Source organism: Furipterus horrens, unplaced genomic scaffold, assembly GCF_987537825.1.
Source record: "Furipterus horrens unplaced genomic scaffold, mFurHor1.1.pri manual_scaffold_15, whole genome shotgun sequence".
Lineage (NCBI taxonomy): Eukaryota > Metazoa > Chordata > Mammalia > Chiroptera > Furipteridae > Furipterus > Furipterus horrens.
Genome location: NW_028327185.1, coordinates 22109629 through 22117606, shown reverse-complemented (window position 1 = coordinate 22117606; position 7978 = coordinate 22109629).

Sequence of the window (7978 nt, the reverse complement as noted above, 5' to 3'; positions counted from 1 at the left end):
GGGAGAGAAGAAACAGAACCTCTGAGTGCCATTGTCCTCACATCCAAGTTCACTCTGTGGCTCCCAGCACAGGGCCGGCTGGTGGCCGGGGCCCAGCAGCCACCACTGCCCTCTCCTGCTGTAATGGGCTGAGTGGGCCTGGCTGTGTCTACCCCGAACCAAACAGAAGCAGCCGTCCTGTTTCCTGTGGTCCAGGCCAGGAAGGCAGGAGAGGGGACCGCTGAGCATGGACTGCAGAGAGGAGTGATTTAGGAGGCCAGCTGCAGCACGCTTGAGTGTCACCATGCCACCATTAGTCAGCTTCAACCAAGTGCCAGAGCTATAAATAGATGCAGGGGTGACTTTGCAGAGGGCTCTGCCTTGGAAACTATCTGCAAAGGACACTGGAAAGTTTATTTCTATTTTAGGCGGGAGCAGAATTTATGTTATTGAAAATAAAGATTTTTATGTATTTGTACGTATCTATCTGTGTATGTGCCTGTAAATAAAATTTATATCCACCTCCTGGGGGTGCAACACCCCCAGCTCAGTCTGCCTCCATTCTGTATGTTGGTTATGAACAGTGGCTGGGAAGCAGCCAGGGGCCCTTCTGAAATATGTCTTGTCAGTCCCCGGCTGTTAGAGCTGGGCGAGAGCTCCTTACCGTGGAGTTATGGCGTTCATATTAGCAAGCCTGCTGAGAAATCCTTCTGCCGGCCTTGGGGGTGTCTCTCAAGTGTCTTGTGGAAATTAGGTCTTAGGAGAACAAAATACCAGAGGACTCAGAGGCTGCAGGAGGCGGGGATCTTTGCTACTCATTCGCCCAGTAATTAATTTCTTCCCCAGTGCAATTTGAAGGAAAAGAGAATGTTCATTAATTTATTGTCCACCTGTCCCTCAGGATTATTTTGATCGCTTTTGAACAGGAGGCTCTGTGTCCGGAAGGGGGATTTAATATCCTCCCGAGAGCTGGCATCTGTGTGCAGTGGACCATGCTACCCTGAGCAATTTCCACCAAACCGAAACCAGTGGGCTGTAGTGACTGTCACAACAGGTTCTGGGTGGTGACAGACTTTCTGGCAGGAGCCTAAAGGGCGCCCTGCCCTGCCTCACTTCCCACCGTGGACTTCAGGAAGATATTTAGGTCTCCAGCTAAGGCCAGATGCCCCCCCTCACCTCCTTGTCCCCTTTTCCACCCAAGGCACATGTGTCCTAAGTGTCTAGAACGTATCTCTTGAAAAATCAGGTCGACATTAAGCACAATTACAGGAAGCACATAGATCCCTTCTGTGGCAGATTTGACTATCCGTAACAAACATGGGGGGCGGAAAATGCCAAGTGGTGTCTCACCCATCACCTCGTTTTCAGCTGCTTGTTATTTTTTATTTAGACACAGGAATTATGGCTTGATGATATTCAGAAAATTATATTTAACCCTCATTTAGATCCAATCTGAATCAATGGAATGAAATGTGAATCCTTTTCTAGATTTGCAGAGGGAATAAAACAAAATTTACGCCAGAAGGAGAGACATTAGATGGTTTCTCTATACCCAGTAGATAGAATACCAGCCTCTTTTATGTTTACCAGAACTGTTTTCCTCAGCTATAATGGAGGAAAAAAAGCACAGAATTTCAATAAAGCCTAGTTTGGGATTCAGGAGCTCTGTCCTTCCTGCCACTCATTTATTTATTCAGCAGATATCTGTGAAGCCAGGCACCGTGCCAGCCCCTGAAGACTCAGCAGCAAACGGACCATACGCTCTTCCTGCAGCTTGGAGTCTAGTGGGAGAAGCTGACGTGAACTGAGTTATCACAACAGATGAGAAATTGTAATTCTGCAATTGGCTGTGCAGGGAGGTCTGCCCCAGCCTGGGAGGGCAAGGAAGGCTTCCCTGTGGACAAGATACTCAGCAGAGACCAGAGAATGGAGGGTGTCACTGGAGGAAAGAGGGTGGGGAAGAGCATTCCCAGCAGAGAACAGCATATGCAAATGCCCTGTGGCCTGAGGAAGCACATGAAAAACTTACAGAAAGCCAATGTGGTTGAGGTGAAGAGTGAAGATGAATGCAGCTTGTCAAACGCTTGGAGAGGTGGATGGAGCTAAAGAGGGGGATGGGGCTAGAGAGCAGGGACCAGTAAGCCTAGGCCAGAAGTTCTGATTAGGCATAATGATTAATTAGATTCTGGAGTGGTTAATTAGCCTCTTGGAATATGAAGCAAGGTTACCTGGGGTTGACCCCAGCTCAGCTGTGCAATATTAGAGTGAAACTTGGCATGTCCTTTAAACCCTTCTGGGTCTCAGTATTTGCATCTGTGAAACGGGATAATAATTCTCCCTGGAAAGTGGGTTGTTGTTAGGACTGAGTGAGTATACGTCTGTAAGGGACTTAGAACATGGCACGGAACATATTATGTACTAATATTATTCTCGTTTTCTTCTGTTGTTTCTAACTAGAAAGAGTTGTTTCTCTCAGGAGCAGCATTGTTGGTGACATTCTCATGGTGGGGGTCTCCCCTGCTGGCATGGGCTGCAGCAGTGAGCTACCACGGACCAGGGCGGGGAGATCGGGGCGTGAGGGTGAAAGTGTGGAGCCGCGAAAGAGTCAGGCTGACTGGCCTCTGCCTGGGTCCTCCTCACTGATCAGGTTCAGTTTAATTACTTTTTCAGGCATTTAGGAAAACAGGAAAAGGGCTTATAGTTTACTGACGCCGAAGTCTAGGCTGGCAGGGGTCTGTTTCAAGGAGGAAGAGAAGTAACTTGGGTGAACCTTGCGCACATGACTTAGACTCTCAGGGAATAACAATGTCTTATTCTTTTCATTCCTGTGCACAAAGACTAAGAAGGCAGCTCCAGACGTGAACTTCTGAGAGTTGACTGTAGAAATGGAAAAGGGGGCGGGGAGGGTGGTGGTGTGTCTGGATGCGTTTTCTGACGCCTGCTGAGTCAAAGTGGGGATGGCGTTTCAGACATCTGCTCCTTGGGCAGGTGTAATCGCTTTACCCAGAGGCCAAAAGCGATTGGACGAGCCATTAATGTGGCGTCACCACTCAGCTGCAAGGCTGCAGGCGGCTGATGGCCATAGTGACATGGTTCTGACCAAGAGCCCCCCTCCCACACCAAAGCCCAGGTTTTATGCCTTGTTTTGCCCACAGGGAGAATGGGTCTGTGATGGCCTAGCCAGATATTTTGGGGGACCGCATGAGGACAGATCTCCTGGTGCCTGTACTGAACCCCCAGCGTGGTTCCCAGCGCCAGGCAGTGGCCTGTGAACACTGAGGCCACCTGGGGCTTCCTTAGAGCGCGCACATGGCCTGAGACCGGGAGCCAGGGGCCCTGGGTTCTGGTCTGGACTTGGCACTTCTTACCTGAGATGCTGAGGTGGCTTTCGTCTCAGTCCTGGGGTTAAAGTAGATGACATCTCAGATTCCGTCCATCGGGCTTACAGTCAACAATCTTCCAAGCCTCCCAGAAAACCAGAGCTTCGGTTGAAGGCTGCTTCTCAGCACTCCCATGGCCCGTGAGCTATCACAGCACCAACGTGGTGCGTGAAGACCCACTGTCTTGGGTCTGTCACCCTGCTGGCCCCAGGGGACAAGGGTCATGACCTTCACATCTCTGTTGGTGAATGAGCTAACTTCACATCTTTCTCCTTGCTGCTGAACTCCAAACAATAGACCAAGTTCTTGAAACAGGGGTAGGTAGGTAAGAGCAGCAATAGTGAGGCAGGGACAAGTGACAAGGTGACTCAGGGTCAAGGGGAACTTTGTATGCTAATGGCAGGAGGACAAGGACCACTGGGCAGACTACAGAGTGGTGGCCACACCCACCTGTGATTTGAGGAGCCCAGGAAGGCCGCCCCTTTGTCATGGCACTGTGGTGGGTCCCTCAGACTGCAGAGTAAGTCTGTCCTCTGCGTCTCCAGAGCAGAGGCCACTGGGTAAGGGAAAATTTGATTTCTTCCTTCTTTTGTTAATTCAACAAGCCCTCACTGAACACCTGCTCTGTGCCATTTTTCTGTGCGGGGCACTGTGGACCCAGCCTGAGAGGAGGGTAAGAGTCGGCTAGGGCTGCGGAATGAAGGTCACAGATGGGGAGGCGTCAACCACAGCTTTGCTGTCTCCCTGCTCTGGGGGCTGCAAGTCCGAAACCGAGAGGCAGCAGGGCGGGTTCCTCCTGAGCGCTGAGGGGGTCTCTTCCAGGCCTTGCTGCTTGGCTTGTGCCCGGCCATCCTCACCAGGTGTTCTCGCTGTGGGACAGTCTGCCTCCAGACTTCCTGTTTTTGTTTTTCAATAAGGACACCGGACATATTGGAGTAGGGCCCGCCCTGCTGACCTCGTTTTACCTTGATTACCTCTGTAAAGACTCTGTCTCCAAATGCTATGTTCTGAATGTTTGTGTCTCCCCAAAACTCATGTGTTGGAATCCTAAGCCCCAGAGGTGATGGAATGAGGAGATGGGGCCTTTAAGAGGCGCTAAGGTCCCGAGGGTGGAGCCTGTGTGATGGGGTGGGGACCCTTATAAAAGGGATCCCAGAGAGCTCCCTTGCCCTCCCAGCATAGGAGGACAGAGAGTGGGTGCCGGGTGACCCAGGGGAGCCCCTCACCTGAATGGGACCACCCTGGCACCCTGAGGCTGGACTTCCGGCCTCCAAAACAGTGAGAAGTGAGTGTGTGTTGTTCACCAGCACCCAGGCTGTGGTATTCCGTTATAGCCCCAGAGAGGACCAAGACACCAAATAAGCTCACGTTCTGAGGCACTGGGGGCTTCCACACAGGAATGGGGAGGGGGGCACATTTCAAACTGTAAGACAGGGTTACATAGGAAGCCAATTTCCACCCCTAACGTCACGCAGATGAGCCCAAACCACCCAGCAGGACTTGGGGACTGGAGGTTGGAGTGAATCACCGTGGGGGGCGGGGGGAGGGGAGGAAAGGCTGGCATTCCAGAGAGCTGGGCCGGGCAGGAGACTGTGAGGGTCCAGGTGGCTGCAAGGAGCCAGGGGACAGCGCAGCGCCTTCGGGGAGAGGAAACGGATGGGAGCAGGAGGGAGGCAGGGAGATGCTGAGATCAGCCCCTGAGACCCGCCTCCCAGCCAGGCTCCAAGCAGGTACCTGTGGCCTCACGCACCCGGGTCGACGCAGGTGTTCTCAGGCCCAACTCTCCATCAGAATCACCCTGGGAAGCTCTTTAGGCGTTGAAGCCCAGGCTTCACACCAAGCGAGCGAGTCAAACCGCAATGTCCGAGGGTGTGCCTGGGCCTCTGTGCCCGTCTGGGGCTCCTTGCTCCAGTCTCCTGCCTCAGCGGGGAGCAGAGGCTTCCTGATGGTCACAGGCTGCTGTTGGCTATGAGACCTCTGCTTGCTGCCTGTCACCCGAGTTGTCATCTGCAGAACACGGGGGCCCCCCTCCCCCTCCCTGATGTCACTGACCTGGCGGTGAGGCCAGGGGCTCCCTGGGCCTGCATAAGACAGCTGGCGACCCTCAGGGTCCAGCAGCCCCATGTGGGAGGAGCCTGCATTTTGGACATTTTGGAAGATGTCGCAGAGGGAGCCCGGAGGTCCTGGGGGAGTCGCGCGGTGTGAAGGGAGGGGCGGGTTCTGGAGAGCCCTCTTGTCATGCTGAGAGCGTCGTCCAGCAGCTGTTTTCACCAGCTCGCTCGGTTTTTATAATAAATTGTAAAATGGTTTGTGCCATCACTGTAAACAGCAGAAACGAATATGACTTATATTTTGCCCTTGGCAAATATTCTGTTTCCATTTATTAATTCAAAATGAATTAATATTAACTTTTACTCTAGCAGCGGTCTTTCATAATCTCTACCCCACCCCTCACCCCCAGCCCAGCCCAGCCATTTCCAAACCCTTTGACCACCGCCACTCTCAGCCTGCCTGCTCCAGGGAGGGGTCCTCCTAGTCCCCACCAGAGTCTGTGGGTCCTTCTTGGAAAGAAGGCATGTCTGTGCCTCCACCTCAGTTCTTGGCATTGGAACCGGTGAAAGGCCACAGCAAGGCAAAGTGACCTGGGGCCCGAGGGAAGCCCGAGTTCAGGAGAAGACACACCTCACCCCCGTTTACTGGGCAGTGGAAGTATAAGGGGCCGCCCTTGGGTACCCTGAGGAAACTGGTACGACCTGGCTGGCTGGTCAGAGGGCAGGGGTTTCTCTTGTGACCAACACAGAGTTGCTCCAGGGAGTTCTGCTTTGTTTTTCTTTCTGCTCCCAATGCATTCGTGGGTGTGCATGTGTACACATGACACACACACACATTTACACACAACACATGGATGCATGCAGACATGCCCCACAGTTTCCCCCACGGGCTCATGCGTGGAGCTTGTGCAGAGGACCAGCTGAGCAACAGTGGGTTCCAGGCTGCATCTTACATGCCTGCATGGGCTAGGTGTCATAGGCAATGACATGGCATTGGGAGCAACTCTCTGGAGGCGGTAACCCCTGGGAGGAGGTGACCACCAGGAGGTGGTGACCCCTGGATGAGGTGCCCACCTGGAGGAGGTGACCCCTGGAAGAGGTGGGCCTTGGGTGGCAGGGACAGAAGGAGAAACATTCCATGTGAGAGTCCCAGGGGGAGGTGGAGCATAGCACCCCCACGGGGTGTGGGCCATGACCTTCTGAACATGAGAGGAATGCCACTTCTCAGGTTGGGAGGATGTGCACTGTGCTGAACTCTGCCTCCTGGGAGAGCAGAGCAGCCCAGGCACAAAGGGACCCCTAGCCCCCCTTCTTCCTGCCTTTCCCCCGGTGGCACGGTCTCCCCTGTCCCAGGGCCCATGCACCTCAGCCTCAGCTCTCCTCGCCATTGAACCCATCTGGGTGTAGAGCCGAGAAACGCATGCCAGCTAAGGGGAGGTGAGCAACCGCCCCTTCAATGATCACTTCCAGAGGGTTCGCTCATGGAGAGCTCCAGACAGTCAGAGAGGCGGTGGGAGGCGGGGCAGGAGCTGTGGGGCACTCACTGCAGCATGCCAGTGGTGCCTAAGGTGGTCCCCTGGGAGCTGCCCTGGGGGCAGACGGCAGTTCCAGCCCGGCACATGAAGCTCAAGGTCCCTTTCAAGTGACCAAGAGAAAGGCTGAAGAACCTGGTGTTGCTCTGAGCACCCACTATGAACCAGGGTCTTTCATAATCATTGTCTCCTCACAATCATTACTGTATTGATTATTCTTTTACTTGTTCACTTATTTCTTCATTCATTCACTTAATAAACAATTTCTTTTTGTTTTAGAGATGATATATTCCATTTTTTTAATGTATTTTTCAATTACAGTTGATAGAAAATATTAGTTTCATGTGTACAACATAGTAATTAGACATTTATTTGACTACAAAGTGATCCCACTGGTAAGTCTAGTACCCGGCTGGCTCCATAGTTATTCCCTGTGCTGTGCTTCACCTCCCTGTGGGTATTTTTATGTCTGGTGATGTGTGCTTCCTGATCCCTCTCACCTTCTTTATTGAGCAGTTACTCTGTGTGTGAGAGTAACTCCACCTTCCCCTGAGACTTTCCTCCTCCCCTGCTGGCAAATGTCCACTCAGCATTGGAAGCCCACTTCCTTCAGGTGGTTCCCACCTGCAGATAGTGCTGAATAAACAAACAAAATGTCCTGTCCTCACCGAGCTTATATTCTAGAAGAGGGAGACAGAAAAGAAATAGTAAACGAGCCCTGGCAGGCATGGCTCGGTTGGTTGGAGTGTCGTCCCGCAACCAAGGGGTCGCTGGTTTGACTCCCGGTCGGGGCACATACCCAGGTTGTGGGCTCAATCCCTGGTTAGGGCAAGTGCAGGAGGCAGCCAATCAGTGTTTCTCTCTCACATCGACGTCTCTCTCTCTCTCTCTCTCCCTCCCCCCACCCTCAAATGAAAATAAACCATAAAAAAAAAAAAAAGTAAATGAAAAATAATATGTAGTATGTCAATAGTGGTTAGGGTCAGGACAATTAAAAAAAAGCAAGGACAGTCAGCATGAAATGTTGGGGTGTGTG